General features: G+C 46.3%; 1 long non-coding RNA gene across 8 annotated transcripts in view; it reads left to right on the forward strand.

Moving 5' to 3' along the window:
- The first annotated feature begins 463 nt into the window (after window positions 1-463).
- The window catches only part of LOC132208456 (uncharacterized), a 40,315-nt gene continuing 24,741 nt past the window's right edge, over window positions 464-16,037 (forward strand). The window contains exons 1-4 of one of the 8 annotated variants that reach the window (XR_009444530.1): window positions 464-1,682; window positions 8,348-8,494; window positions 11,444-11,712; window positions 15,642-15,841. This is a non-coding gene — a long non-coding RNA (uncharacterized LOC132208456). Of the gene's footprint in view, window positions 1,683-3,602; window positions 4,673-8,347; window positions 8,495-11,443; window positions 11,713-15,641; window positions 15,842-16,037 lie in introns of those variants that run through there. The other 7 variants (XR_009444526.1, XR_009444532.1, XR_009444527.1 and 4 more) reach the window with 7 other exon arrangements.

A 16,037-nucleotide genomic window follows, 5' to 3' on the forward strand; every position in this document is an offset into this window, starting at 1 on the left:
GGGAGGACGAACAGGTCAAGGGGGCGGGAGGAGCTTCATAGGTAGGGAATGGGGCTTGGCTTGAGCTGGGAGGAGCGGATGGGTAAGAGGAAGAACAGATTAGGGAGGTGGGGACGAGATGGGCTGGTTTTGGGATGCAGTGGTGGGAGTGGAGATTTTGAAGCTTGTGAAATCCACATTGATAGCATTGGGCTGCAGAGTTCCCAAGGCTCAGTTAAGGAAGGACAACAAACATTGATCAGTCAGTCATACATCCAGCAAGAAAACTTTATTTTTTTTAAAAAATAGGATGCATCTGTTAATCAAGTGGCAAAGCATTATCGAGTTTTGAGAAGATTTGTAGCTCAGGGTTCAGGTTCTGGAATGTAAGATTGCTCAATGAGCTGGAAGGTTAGTTTTCAGATGATTCGTCACCATTCCAGGTAAAATCATCAGTGAGCCTCCGGTGAAGCGCTGGAGTTCGGTCCCGCTTTCTATTCAAGTGTTTCGGTTTCCTTGGGTTGGTGATGTCATTTCCTGTTCTTTCTCTCAGAGGATGGGAGATGGATTTGGAGCCAATGTGTCCTCCCTGGTGTAGTTTGTGTATGGAATGAACTGCCAGAGGCTATTATACTCACAGTATTTAAAAGTCACCTGCATGGACACATGAACAGGAAGGGTCTGGAGGGATATGGGCAACATGCTGGCAAATGGAACTAGTCAGTTACGATATCTGGTCGGCCTGAAGGGTCTGTTTCCCTGCTGTACAACTCTGCGACTCTGTCTCTTTGTCTCCCCCTCCCCCTCTCTCATTTGCTCCAGACCCACCCCCAACCACACACACAATCTCTGTCTCTCCATCTCTGTGTGTGCGCCTCACTCTCTGTCTGTCTGTGTCTCTCTCTCTCTCGCTGTGCACTTCTCTGTCTCTCTCCTTCTCTTTCACTGTCTCTTTGGTCTTTGTGTGTGTGTGCCCCTCTCTGTCTCTGCCTCCCTCTGTGTGTGCTTCTGCCTTTCTCTCTCTCCGTCGACCCCCCACCCACTCTGCGCCGCCCCTCCCCCCGCCTTTTCCTCCATCTCTCTTACTCTCTAGCCGAGCCTCTCCACCCGCTCAGCAGGGAGCGTTGTGAGTTTCTTTCGAACAAAGTTTAAAGATCTCTGTTTGAACCCAACCCATCCGCAATCAGACTGCATTTCTAATCCCCCTCTCTCTCTCTCTCTCTCTCACACACACACACACACACACACAGTCTGTCTCTTTCTCCCTTTCAGTCAATCCCCTTCCTCTCCTGGTCCTACTCACGCCTTTTCCCACCCCCCGACTCTGCCTCGGCGATGAGTCCGCTGTCTGGATCCCTTTACCCAGGAGTGGGCTGAGGACCCAGCGGTTCGGCAGCGGGGATCATCGCACCACGCTCCTGGACCCCTCCAACCTCCTGTTCTCCAGCGGCCTCCAGCATGACCACCGGGCTAGGAGCAGGCATCCGGGCTGCCGGAGCGCTCGCTGCTCAGTGGCTCAGCCCTGCGCCGCCTTTGCCGGGAGCGGGGATCCGAGGTGGGAGAAGGCCTCTTCGCCCGGCTCCTGGGCACAGCTACCTGCCTGAACAGCTGCCTGGCACCGAGCCTGCGCTCCCCGAGCACCCGGCCTAGGGTCCGCGACGCCTTCCGGGGCTGAGTAGCCGAAAACTATCTCCTACTGCAAGGTGAGAGCGGGGTTTGGGGTAAAGGGAGGACTGGGGACATGAGCACGGTCCCTGTTTCACATCCTGCGCCGCTCCTATCACAAGGCGAGGGGTTGGGAATGTATGTTTTGGGGGTGAGAATAGCCCTCCCCGGGTGAGGGAAGGCTGGGGACATTGGGAGGGTGTCTATTATACAGCCCTGCGCGGGTTTCCGTAGCCGAACAGCCTACTGCTCTCGTACTACAAGGTAAAGGGAAGGAGGGGGTTGGAATGGGGTGGGGTTTCGAGGATAGCCGTCCTGGAAGTGAGAGGACATGGTGAGAGTCACTATTGTACAGCCCAGTGACTGAATGGCTTACAGCTACTGCAAAAGGGTCGGTTTAGGAGAGGGGTGTTGTAGGGAGGTTTGGGGTCACGGGCAGAGCTGCTTTCTGCAGCTGAACAGCTACTGCCACAAGATGAGATGGGAGAAGGTGTTTTCGGAGTGAGGGGATGCCCCCTCACCCCGCCGCTGTGGGAAGTAGGATCTTTATCGCACAACCCTCCGTAGCCGAATAGCACTCCGACGACAAGGTGGGAAGGCAGGAGGGGCTCCTGGGGATGAGGGAAGGACAGAACCAGGGTCAGTATAAGGTTAGGGGCTGAACAGACCCCTTCCAGGGGCTGAGGGGAGCTCTTGATGCCCTGCACCAAGCGACCAGCCGAGATCGACCTGCAGCTCTCCGACGACAAGGGGACCCTGTCTCAGAGGCTGGAGCATTTCTAGCCGGAGCTCTGAGGGAAAGGGTCATCGCATCCAAAACGTTATCTCGGTACTTTTTCTTCACAGATGCTGAGCATTTTCAGCAACTTGTGTTTGCATTTCTACCCGGAGGTGGGTTTGTGGAGAGACACCATGGGAAGGGAATGGGTGTGGGGTTTGATGGGGCAGCCACAGAGACTGTCGAGAGAGAGAGAGAGGCAACCCCTGTGTCCGGGTTTGGAAAATCTCCGGCAGTGCTTCATTTCTCTCTCAGCCGAAGGCGCTGCGTGCTTTGGTTTCCTTTGCTCTTGTACTCTCTCCCCCTGTGAATAAAGCCAGAGTGAGAGAGAGAGAGTTTGTGGTGGGAGAGAGAAAAGGGACAGAAACATGGAAATAAAGGAGCATGACAAGGGAGTGAAATTAGGGCCAGCAGAGGTGAGAGAGGGGGAGAGAATCAGAGTGAGGGAGGAAGAGTGATAAAACACAAACAAAAGAGAATGGGAGGTAACGAGGTGTTCATGAGCATGAAACAGCAGGACATGCAGCATCAGAGGCCAGGGAAGCTGATGTCAGCCTGTCTGCTGTGTTCATCTCCCTTCCTCCGTTCCCCCCCTCCTCCTGCCCCTTTGCCCCCCCTCCTCCTGCTGCCCCTTTGCCCCCCCGCCCCCTCGTCCTCCTGCCCCTTTGCCCCCCCTCCTCCTCCTGCCCCTTTGCCCCCCTCCTCCTCCTGCCCCTTTGCCCCCCTCCTCTTCCTGCCCCTTTGCCCCCCTCCTCCTCCTGCCCCCTTGCCCCCCTCCTCCTCCTGCCCCTTGCCCCCCTCCTCCTCCTGCCCCTTGCCCCCCTCCTCCTCCTGCCCCTTGCCCCCCCTCCTCCTCCTGCCCCTTGCCCCCCCTCCTCCTCCTGCCCCTTTGCCCCCCCTTCCTCTTGCTCCCTCCATTCATCCATTCCTTCTTCCAGTCAGTCCTCGCTCCCTCCCTCCCTCGCTCCCTCCCACCAGCCATCCATTCCTCCCTCCCTCGCTCCCTCTAGTCAGTCAAAACAACTAAGAAAATTACAGCACAGGAACAGGTCCTTCAGCCCTCCAAGCCTGCGCCGATCAAGATCCTCTGTCTCACCTGTCACCTATTTTCTCACGGTCTGTGTCCATTTGCTCCCTGCCCATCCATGTGCCTGTCCAAATATATCTTAAAAGATGCTAACGTGTCTGCGTCTCCCACCTCCGCTGGCAACACGTTCCAGGTGCTCACCAACCTCTGTGTAAAGAACTTTCCATGCATATGTCCCTTAAACTTTGCTCCTCTCACTTTGAACTCATGACCCCTCGTAATTGAGTCCTCCACTCTGGGGGTAAAAAGCTTTTTGCTGTTCACCCTGTCTATACCCTCATGATTTTGTTGACCTCAATCAGGTCCCCCCCAATCTCCATCTTTCTCATGAAAATAATCCTAGTCTACTCAACCTCTCTTCATGGCGAGCACCCTCCATACAAGGCAGCATCCTGGTGAACCTCCTCTGCACCCTCTCCAAAGCATCCACATCCTTTTGGTAATGTGGCGACTGGAACTGTGCACAGTAGTCCAAATGTGGCCAAACCAAAGTCCGATACAACTGCAACATGACCTTGGCAAGTCTTGTACTCAATACCCCATCCAATGAAGGAAAGCATGCCATATGCCTTCGAGACCACCCTATTGACCTGCGTTGTCACCTTCAGGGAACAATGGACCTGAACACCCAGATCTCTCTGTTCATCAATTTTCCCCAAGACTTTTCCATTTACTGTATAGTTCGTCCTTGAATTTGATCTTCCAAAATGCATCACCTCGCATTTGCCCGGATTGAACTCCATCTGCCATTTATCTGCCCAACTCTCCAGTCTACCTATGTTCTGCTGTAACCTCTGATAGTCCCCTTCACTATCGGCTTCTCCATTCCTCCCTTGTAGTGCGATTAGGCAAGACTAAGGAGGCATAGAATGGGTTAGCAAAATGCAGGGCAATGGCGACAATTGAATTGTGGAGCTGGTTTAAGGAGCAGATATTGCGTGTCCTTGATAGGTACGTCCCTGTCAGGCAGGGAGGAAGCGATCAGCTAAGGGAACCGTGGTTTACTAAAAAAATTGTATCTCTTGTTAAGCAGAAGAGGGAGGCTGATGTGACGATGAGACCAGATGGTTCACATGAGGTGATGGAGAGCTACAGATTCGTTAGGAAGGATTTAAAGAGAGAGTTAAGAAGAGCAAGGAGGGTACACGAGCAGACACTGGCAGGTAAATAAAGGAGACCCCGAAAGCTTTCGATAGGTATGTGAGGAATAAGAGGATGACTTGGGTAGACATAGGGCCAGTCAAAGACAGAAGTGGGAAGTTGTGTGTGGACGCTGTGGAGATTGGAGAGGTGCTAAATTAATGTTTCTCATCTGTTTTCACTGAGGGACAGGAGAATATTGTAGAGGAGGTGACTGAGTTAGAGGCTACTAGAATTGAAAGGGTTAAGGTTAGTAAGGAGGAAGTGTCATCAATTCCACAACGTGTGACGGTAGGTAAAGCCCCTGGGCCTGATAGGATTTGTCCGAGGATTGTCTGGGATGCTAGGGAGGAGGTGGTGGAGCCTTTGGCCTTGATCTTGGAGTCCTCATTATCTACAGGTTTCGTACCAGAGGAGTGGAGGATTGCAAATGTTGTGCCCTTGTTCAAGAGGGGCAGTAGGAATGACCCAGGCAATTATAGACCTGTGAGCCTTAGGTGTGTTGCAGGAAAAATTTTGGAAAGGATTATAAGAGACAGGATTTATAATCATCCAACAAGCAACAACTTGATTGGAGATAGTCAGCATGGATTCGTCAAGGGCAGGTCGTGTCTCACAAACCTCATTGAGTTTTTTGAGAAGGTGACCAAACATGTGGATGAGGGTCGGGCAGTTGGCGTGGTGTACATGGACTTCAGTAAAGTCTTTGATAAGTTTCCCCATGGTAGGCTCTCGGAGAAAATACAGAGGCTCGGGATTGAGGGAGATTTAGCCATTTGGATTAGAAACTGGCTTTCGGTAAGAAGGCAACAAGTGGTGGTTGATGGAAAATATTCAGCCTGGAGTCCGGTTACGCGTGGTGTGCCTCAAGGATCTGTTTTGTGACCACTGCTGTTTGTCATTTGTATAAATGACTTGGACGCAGGAATTGGTGGATGGGTTTGTGAGTTTGCAGATGACACTAAAGTCGGTGGAGTGGTGGAAGAATGTTGCAGGTTGCAGGGAGACTTGGATAAACTGCAGAATTGTCCCGAAATTTGGCAAATGGAGATTAATATGGATAAATGTGAGGTGATTCACTTTGGGCGGAATAATAGGAAGGCAGAACACCGGGTCAACGGAAAGATTATTGGCAGTGTAGATGAGCAGAGGGATCTTGGTGTCCATCTACATAGATTCCTGAAAATTGCCACCCAGGTTGATAGTGCTGTTCAGAAGTCTGATGGTGTTTTAGGTTTCATTGGTAGAGGGATTGAGTTGCGGAGACGTGATGTCATGCTGCAACTCTACAAAACGCTAGTGCGGCCTCGGTTCGAATATTGCGTGGTCGCTCCATTACAGGAAGGATGTGGAATCGTTGGAACAGGTGCAGAGGAGATTTACCAGAATGTTGCCTGGTCTGGAGCGAAGGTCTCATGAAGAAAGGCTGAGGAACTTGGGTCTCTTCTCATTGGAGAGAAGGAGGCTCAGGGGGATTTAATAGAGATATACAAGATGGTCAGTGGATTAGATAGGGTGCACAGTGAGAGTCTTTTTCCGAGGATGATGACTTCAGCTTGTACAAGGGGGTGCAGCTACACATTGAGGGGTGATGGATTTAAGACAGATGTCAGAGGCAGGTTCTTTACTCAGAGAGTGGTAAGGGCGTGGAATGCCCTGCCTGCCAATGAAGTTAACTCAGCCAGATGAGGGGCATTTAAACAGCCCTTGGATCAGCATATGTTTGACAATAGGATAGTGCAGGGGAATGGGCTTCGATTAGTTCACAGGTCAGCGCAACATGGAGGGCCGAAGGGCCTGTTCTGCGTTGTGTTCTTCTATGTTCAGTTACAGTTCACAGATTACTCTACCACTCATTTTAGTGTTGTGTGAAAAGGATAATGAACATCTGCAGAAGGACGCAGAAAGTGTCAGTGAATGGACAATGGCAGATGGAGTGCAACGATGGTAAATGTGAGACTCCATTTTGGTAGCAATTAGGGCAAAATGGAGTATTAGTTAAATGGTGAAAAATTGTAGCATGCTGCTATTCCCCGGTTGAATGTTTTTAAGGCCAAGACAGACAGATCTTTGAACAGCAAAGGAATTGAGTTTAAAAATCGGGAGGGGATGCTTCAGTTGTATAGGGTGCTGGTGAGGCTTGATGTCGAATAGTTTGTACAGTTTTAGTCTCCTCACTTGAGAAAGGATGTGCTGGCAGTGGAGGGGGTGCAAAGGAGCTTCACAAGATTGATTCCACAATTGAAAATGTTGCTGTATGGGGAGAGATTGAGGAGACTTGGATTGCACTCTCTGAGACTTCGAAGAATGAGGGGTGTTCTAATAGCACCTTTTAAAATGATGAAAGAAATAGATAGGAAAGAAACACGGAAGTTGTTTCCGCTGATGGGTGAAATTACAACCAGGCGGCACAGCCTCAAAATAAGGGTGAACAGTTTGAAGACTGAGTTGAGGATGAGCTTCTTCATCCAAAGGGTTGTGAATCTGTGGAATTCTCTGCTCAGTGAAACAGTCAAGGTTCCCTGGTTGAATGTTTTAAAGGCCAAGACAGATAGATCTTTGAACAGGAAAGGAATTGAGTGTTATGGTGAATGGGAGGGTAAGTGGAACTGAGTCCGCAAAAAGATCAGCGATGACCTTATTGAATGGCGGAGCGAGCTGGAAGAGACAGATGACCTCCTCCTTTATTTCTTCTGTCCATATGTCCTTAGATTGCCATCCTTGTCATTCCTCCTTCCCTGGAATAGGCCAGTTCTGAACGCTGATCAGTAGGTCTTTAAATATCTCCCGCGTATCAAATGCCGACTTGTTCAATCAAAGCTCCTCCCAATTAATACTGCTCAGCTCCTACCGAATACTGATGTAATTTTCCTTCCCCCAATTTCGTAGCTTCCCCCAAGGTCCTGATTATTCATAGCTATCTTAAAATGTAAGGAGAGGCGATCACCCCGTTTAAGAAGCTCCTGGTTCAGTGTTTTTCCCCATGTGGGAGTCAACTACAGGTTTTCTTGTTCCAAGGTTGGGGAGGAAATAGCCGAGTGGTATTATTGCTGGACTGTTAATTCAGAGACTTAGATAACATTCTGGGGACCTGTGTTCAAATCCCAGCACAGCAGGTGGTGGAATTTGAATTGAATACAAAAGAAAATCATGAATGAAGAATCTAATGATGACCATGAATCCATTGTCAAATGTCAGAAAAACCCACCTGCTTCACTGATGTCCTTTCGGAAAGGAAACTGCCATCCTTACATGATCTGGCCTACATGTGACTGCAGACCCACAGCCAGATGATTGACTCTGAACTGTCCCCTGGGCAATTCGGGATGGACAATAAACACTGCCGAGCTAGTGATGTCGTCCTCCCATTAGCAAATAAATAAAATTGGATTCTATGTCTTCCGATTGAAGATCGTTTCTTGTTCTCACAGTAATTTCATCGCTTAGTCAGTTTCCCTCTTGCCTGTCTTTTTGGAATGTCACGTAGCCCTGCACATTTACCTCCAGTGTTGATCGCCTTATAACCATGTCTTTGTAATAGCTCTCAAATCATGCCCGTCAACCTGTATGTGTGCTACGAATTTGTTGATTTTGTTCTGAATACAATGAGCACGCAAGCAAAGAGTCATTAATTTTGATTTATAACTTTATTTCACCTCTTGACACTATTTACAGCTGTTTTCTGTTTCTACATGCAGTCTTTTCCAGTCCCATGCTGAGTATTGTTATCCCAATAGTTCTTTAATGTCAGTGTGTGTGTATTCCTGGGCGACTATGCTCGTGTGGTCTACGGAGTTGTGGAGGTCACAGTTCTAGGACAGCCATTTCATAGGCCTCTGCTGCAGGTAAGAAGAAAAGAAAATCTCTTGCTCTGAGCTCTGCAAACCAGGGCAATGTCAAAAAGGAACCAAGGTCAAAAGAAATTCAACAAGAATCTCAAAATTAACTGCTGAATTCACATAAGCATTCCGGGGATCGCCCAACTTAGTGGCCACAACATCCCACTTTCTATTCCTCACAAACAATCCAAAGGCTGAACTATCCGTATCCCTCTTAACGGTTATGTTTTTTGAGCTAATTTCTTGTTTCTAACTTGTGTGTATTTGTGGTGCCTTATGACTTCTTGCGTTTAGCAATTGATAAACTCACTTTCTCACTAATTCAGTAAAACCTAGTTTTATAGAATCCCCAGTGTGGAAACAGGCCATTCAGTTCAAGAAGTCCACAGCAACCCTACAAAGAGCATCCCACCCAGACCCATCCCCATTCCCTACTCTATCCCTGTCAGCCTGCATTTCCCATGGCTAATATACCTAACCTACACGTGTGTGGGCACTGTGGGTAATTCAGCATTCCCAATCCACCTAACCTGCACATCTCTGGACTGGTCAAAACAATGATTCGATTTGAATTAGTTAGAATGCAGCTGTTAACAGTAATCCTCCGTCCCTGTGTTGGAGCGAGATTTAACATTCAAGATCAAAAATGAAACACTTGAACAAGGTAGCTCAAATTGAGGTTGTTGACTTGCTCGCCGAGCTGGCTTGTTTTCATTGAGACGTTTCGTCACCATGATTGGTGACATCACCAGTAGAGCCTCCAACGAAACAATGTTACTTTACTCTGTCTGGAATTTATACTGTCCGGTCTGTTACCATGAGTACTGTCATTTCGGGTTTTGATCTGTATGGGTTTGTATGTGCGGTCCAATTGTATCTGTTTGTTGGTTGCATTATGGGTGGAGAATCACGCCACTCATATGAAACTGGGACAAGGTAACCATAGTAGCCCAAGCCAAGCGTAGACACGCAGAGGAATTCCTAGAGGCATGGTTCTCCACCCATTCTGCAGGCTCACATTCTTGGTCTCTTCAGTTTGAATATGATCACTTAACCATATCCTTTATGACAAACAACAGAGTCTTACTTCCTAAAATCTTCAAACAGGACTGTCCAGACAGATCCACTTGTTCTCATGATATTGTCTTCTGTTGGAGGGCTTCCGAAATGTCTGCATTCTTCCTCAACTGAGCATTCCTTGCGTTCGTGGTTGACAGAGCTCTCGGCCATGTCCAACCCATCTCCTACACTTTGGCCTCACCCCTGATGAGGTACCCTGGTCCTCAATGACCAACCCATCAATATCCACATCGAGAAGAACATCAGCCACGATTTCTAACAAGATCCCACCACCAGGCATATATTCCCCTCCCCTCCCTTGTCAGCCTTCCGCAGGGACCATTCCATCAGGACACCTCGGTCCACTCCTTATCCGTTCGCAACACCTCCCCATAACCCGACAGCACTTTGCATGCCACCACAGAAGGCATAACATCTGCCCATTTACTTCCTCCCGCTTCACTATCCAAGGCTTCCAGGGGAAGCAGCGATTTACCCACACTTCACTCAATCTAGTCTACTGTATTCACTGCTCTCAATATTGTCTCGCTCTGCATCGGGGAGACGAAACACAGACTGACCAACCACTTGGCTGAACACCTATATTCTGTCCATAAAAATGGCCCCAGGTTTCCAATTGCCTGTCACTTGAGCACCCCGTCATGATCCCTGGCCAAAATCTCTGTCTCAGGCTTGCTGCAGTGCTCCAGTGAGTGCAAGGTTGAAGACAAAAATCTCATGTTTGCTTTGCAGAACACCTCCGCTCGGTTCGCAATCAACAACAGCACCTTCCAGTCGCCAACCATTTTAACTCCTTTAACTCCCCCTCCCATTCCTTAGACGGCATGTCCATCATGGGCCTCCTGCAGTGCCACAATGATGCCACCCGAAGGGGGCAGGAGCAGCAACTCATATTCCGCTTGGGAACCCTGCAGCCCAATGGTATCAATGTGAACTTCACAAGCTTCAAAGTCTCCCCTTCCCCCACTGCGTCCCAAAACGAGCCCAACTGCCCAGCTTGTCCCTCCTCCCGAACCTGTTCTTCCTCTCACCTATCCCCTCCTCCCACCTCAAGCCGCACCTCCATTTCGTACCGACTAACCTCGTCCCGTCTCCTTGACTTGTTCGTCCTCCCCGGAATGACATATCCGCTCTCTACCTCCTCACCTACACTCATCTCTACTGGCTCCATCCACACCTCTCTAACTTGTCTGTCTCCTTTCCACCTATCTTCTCCTCTATCCATCTTCAATCCGCCTCCCCCTCTCTCCCTATTTATTTCAGAACCCTCTCCCCCTTCCCCTTTTCTGATGAAAGGTCTCAGCCCAACATCTAAGCTTTTGTGCTCCTGAGATGCTGCTTGGCCTGCTGTGTTCGTCCAGCTGCACACTTTGTGATCTCGATGTGTCTTAACAACCTCATTAAGTGAGTTCTGGAGAGAACTTTGCAGGGGAGACTTAGGGTTTGTCATTCTAACTTGCCTGTCCTGAAAGATGAAAGTTGGTTTATTTTGGATGTTTGTTTCATAGCTATGAAAGATATCCTGAAAGGATTTTTCATATCTTTTGTTGAGAATTTTACCCGTTTAGTCACTCTAATCCTTTTCCTTTTTTCAAGTTTGCTTGGTAGTCATAAATTTCAAATATCGGCCGAATTTTATTCGGCTTTGTATTGGTTCTCCGTGATTCCCCGTTAATGGCTCCGTGACCTGCTAGCTAATTAGAGAATTTATCATTGATGTGCCTGTCATAAAATCTTTAGTCTTATACTATGTATTCCCAATTTCAGGAGAAAGTCCAGAGACCTTTTAAAGGAAAGGGGTTTAGAAAGAACACTTAAGTTCTATAGATCCAAGTCATGAATAGTTGATAAATTATTTGCACTTCATATTTCCAGAATCTACTCCGGAAGAGAGAGCCCAGAGAATTGCCAAAGCTGTCTGCAAGCAGTCAATTGACATGAAGGAAAATTGGGAGCAATTGAAAACCCATGCGAGCAACTGGCAGAACAAGGTGGAAAAGGCGTTAGAGAAACTTCAAGAACTGCAGAAAGCTCTGGATGATCTTGAGTCTCATGTGATAACAGCTGAGGGGGTCCACATTGATTGGCAACCTGTGAATGACCTGTTTATTGACGCATTGCAGGATCACATGGATAAAACCACAGTAAGTGCAATTACTTTACACTTCACTTATTAACAGATGTAACCGCAATGTTGTATCGAGACGATCAGTAATATGAGTAGTGAAGTAATATTGATTGAATGGTTGTTAACTTAATTTGTAAATTAAAACTTAGTTGAGCATGCCTTCTGATGATATCACATTGGTAATATGAGTATAATTGAGGATTTTATTGGTCAGTGACATCAAGTGAGTTATCTGCTTGTTGCCATGTTATCAGGACTAAAGGTGAAGTCTGACCACGCCATTTGGCCACTCCTTAGAGAGACACAACTGGTTATGATTTAACCTGAAGATCACCATGCCTCGGGCAAGTAAAGGGGTTGAGGCGAAGATCCTTTGTGGTAAGCTCACTGGTGTGGCAATTGAGCCCTCTCTGCAGGGCATCACTCTGCATCACAAACCAACTGTTCAGCCCACGGAATTTGAATAGAATTCTCATGAAGTTAGCGAGAGGGATACTACACGTGAATAGATCGATGTTTTGAAAAGCGGATGACATATGAGCAAAAGTTTAATTGATGTGGAAGACCAGCCACAATCATCATCAATGGTGGAGCAAGCTTGAGCGGCCATGCAACATTGTGCTGCCGCTATTTGACTTGTTCAGTGGAAAGGAAGGAAGATGGTCCAAGTGTCAAAAATGCTGAAGACCACATCCTTGTACAACCTCAAAATTTGATTGTGTTCAGCATATTATCACTCCTGGTACCCCTAAATCCTGGTCTATCATCTCAGCAGCTCGACTCTGCCCAAAAGCTGGTTACTTGTGACATTTTTGAAGGATCTTCCCAAGTCTGAAAATCATTTTTGCTTTTGTGCAATCAGAGTTGGCCAGTGTGGAAGGAGGTCATTTGGCATATCATAGCTCTTTGAAATAACTCCCCAATTCGTCCCCCTCTGCTTGGCAATGACTTCAACCACTTATAAAATCTCTTTAATGGAGGGATACTTTGAAGACATCTGAAAGGAGTATTAACGATCCCAGAATACAACTGAGCCTTATTAAGTTGTTAGTTCAGATGATCAAGAGCTTGATCAAAGAGGATTGTTTGAAAAAGTGCCTTAAAAGAGGAAATGTACAGAGGCTAAGAGGTGTAGGAAGTTAGTGAGTTTTGAAAGATTTGTGCTCAGGTTGAGGTTCTGGATGCGAGTTTGCTCGCTGAAGGTGGAGGAAGTCTCTTCTTGGGTTTGAAGCCGACACAATTAAATGTTTGGCAACCAGTAGTGGGCCGTTTGAAATCAAGAGTGGGCAAGAGGACGTAATTAGACGAGTGCAGATATCCTCAAGTATGGTTGGATTGGTGGGGATTACCAAAGTAGCGATAGGCATAGCCAAGGAACGATTTGTAAACAAAAATGAGAATTCAATAAAATTACTGTTAATAGTATCAGTTAGGTGGAAAGTACAGAGAATAGGACTTGGTTCAAGATGAGACTCATGCACTGGAGTTTTAGATGACCTCAAGTGTTCAATGGGCAAAAGTGGGACTCCAGCAGGGAATGCATTGGTATTGTCAGGCCCAGAGTGAAGTAGTTCCAGATGAAGGTTTCACTGCTAATGAGCCAAGACAAGAGACAGGTAGGCAGTATTGAAAAGATGGAAAGAGACAGCTTCAGGGATTGCATGAATGTGTGGTCAGACGTTCATCGTGGGATAAACAAGATGCCAAGGTTGTGCTGAGACAAGCGTAACATTACATTGTTGCCAAGGCGGAGTAATGCAGTCAGTAGGCAGTGAATAGAGGTTGGTGTGGGGACCACAAACAGTGGTCTTCCCAGTTTTAAATTGTTATCTCTACATAGTTCCGCAACTTTATGTTCTGTTCAAAAGGCATTACTGACAAGAAAACAGAAGTTAGCCATTTGTTTACTTGTCAATATATCTTGATTTTTCCACCATCTTCTCCAATTATGAACACCACATGTGAAGTGTACTAAGTGAACCATTCAAACGTTAAAAGGAAATGTTAAAATTGTGGAATATAAAGTTAAATTTATTTTCTTGAAAATTTAAATAAATTACATGAAGGTTTGACCAAGACTGAAAGGAATTAGATGGAACACCAGATGAATAAAACAAGCAGTAGTAAGGTGGTATTAGCTGAATGTTCCTGAAGAAAGAGAACACAGCCAATCTTTCTTCCATCAGGGGGATTAATTGTGTGGTGTCAGACACAGTCGATTAAATCATTCCTTCTTTCTTTACTGTCTGACTGTACTATGGTTGTAATATTTCCTTTTTTAAAGGCTCAAGGTTCGACATACTTCTCATTTTATAAATTTTAAGAAGTTGGCTTCTTGTCAAGTCACGGTAGGACTGAAAACACAGTCTACGACTGTTTGAAGTCACATGACACCAGCTTATCGTCCAACAGGCTCATTTCAAGTCACACAAGCTTTTGGAGTGCAGCCCCTTCATCAGGTGCAGTTGGTGAGGTGACCACACAGACAAACAATTTATAAGCAGAGAGATCAAAAGATCATAGAATTGGCCTGAGTGGAGTGTCAGATAATAACTCTCTAACACTCTTGGTAGCCTGTATAAGCAAGTAAAGTGTTTATAAAGTCAATGTCAGTGCTGTGCTGTCATGATAATCAGGCAGCGCAACAGGAATGTACAAGGTGACATCTCGGGTCAGACTCTGACTTGTAGTTTAGAGGCTTGTGTTCAGAATCTGTCTTAGAGTTTTAACCTTTATTTCAAAACCAGGAATTTATAACACACCACACTGACTGTGACTACAAGCTGTGTGTTTCTTCAACAAAATATCTGCAACTAAACAAACATCCTGGATGAAGACTTATTATCTGACACTCCACTCACACCAGTTGTATGATCTTTTGATCTGTCTGCTTATAAATTGTGTGCCTGTGTGTTTTCCTCTCTGACCGCACGTGATGAAGGGACTGCACTTCAAAAGCTTGTGTGATTTCAAATAAACCTGTCAGATTATAACCTGATGCCATGTGGCTTCTGACTTTGTCCATCCTAGTCCAACACCAGCACCTCCACATTATAAGTGTTTGGAACCAAGTCAGTGCAACAGGCATAGGTCGAACATTTGACTTCGGAAGGATGCCTCGTGCTGAAAAGTTCATTAATAACAAAGGATTTCTCCATTATGCCATCTATCATAACATGCTGCGCCTCACAGTCATAATGAAAGGATGCCCACTTTAATTTAGCAGCGCCAAGAACAGTTATGGACATTTTTAGCATGGGAGAAGGCCATTCAACCTATTTTATCTGTACCAGCTCTCTCCCAGAGCAAAACAATTAATCCTTTTCTCGAATTCATTCCACATATTTCACAGGATTGAAATATATAGGTACATAGTTAAGTGATTTTAACATCGAGTGAGCAGTTCTCGCACTTCACCTTGTCACTAACAATTGAAAACGTGACTTAGAAAGAGTGGGTCTTTATTTTGTTCTGTTGTGATGATGAAGAAGATGCAAGTCGAAGTGCTGGAACTGGCCTCTTGAACTTAGAAACATTTAAATGTGTATAAAATGAATTCTGTGCGCATCTATTACAAGCAGTTTTATGGAAGGAAAAGGTACCAAAGAAGATTTGGTGTATTGTACTTGATGCTATTATACTCCAACCTGTGAAAACAGAACTCTACGACTGCGAGTGTTGAGATCTGAGAGGGTGCTATCTTGTTTGAATTTACATTGCTAAGTCTAGGCCTATTTTCTCAACAGCAAAATTGGTAATCCAGAAAGAAATGGATGTTTCTCGCATTTGTTGGCTGTAAGTGTCTGTTTAAAGTTTGAGTACAGTGTCCTCATATACAGGTGCTTAACCTGCTTTTACAGTTTGAACATTTGTTGTGCCAATGAAAATTGTTTGAATGGTTTCACCTCCAGTTTTCTTCTTTATACATATTTGGTATTTTTTCAGGTTAAGGACTGCCTGCAAAATCTGAGATTGGGTTTTGAAACACATCAACCTTTGCTTGCGAGAGATAATGGTAACTGCAGATGCTAGAGAATGCGAGATAACAATGTGTGGAGCTGGATGAACACAGCAGGCCAAGCAGCATCTCAGGAGCACAAAAGTTGACATTTCGGGCCTCGACCCTTCATGCGAGAGAACGTAACGTAAGAAAGAAGAACAGGACTAAGTAGTATTATCCTTCAAAGCCTTGTTGAGTTGATTTGTCCTGTTTTGTTCCTTACTTTTACATTTATTAAATCCACATTTTTTAAAGCATTCTTTCACAGGATGAGGGCACTGATAGCAAGGCTAACATTCATTTCCCATCCAGGAATGGCTTGGTAGGCCATTTTGGAAGTC

This window comes from Stegostoma tigrinum, unplaced genomic scaffold (genome assembly GCF_030684315.1).
Source record: "Stegostoma tigrinum isolate sSteTig4 unplaced genomic scaffold, sSteTig4.hap1 scaffold_396, whole genome shotgun sequence".
In the NCBI taxonomy this organism is placed as follows: domain Eukaryota; kingdom Metazoa; phylum Chordata; class Chondrichthyes; order Orectolobiformes; family Stegostomatidae; genus Stegostoma; species Stegostoma tigrinum.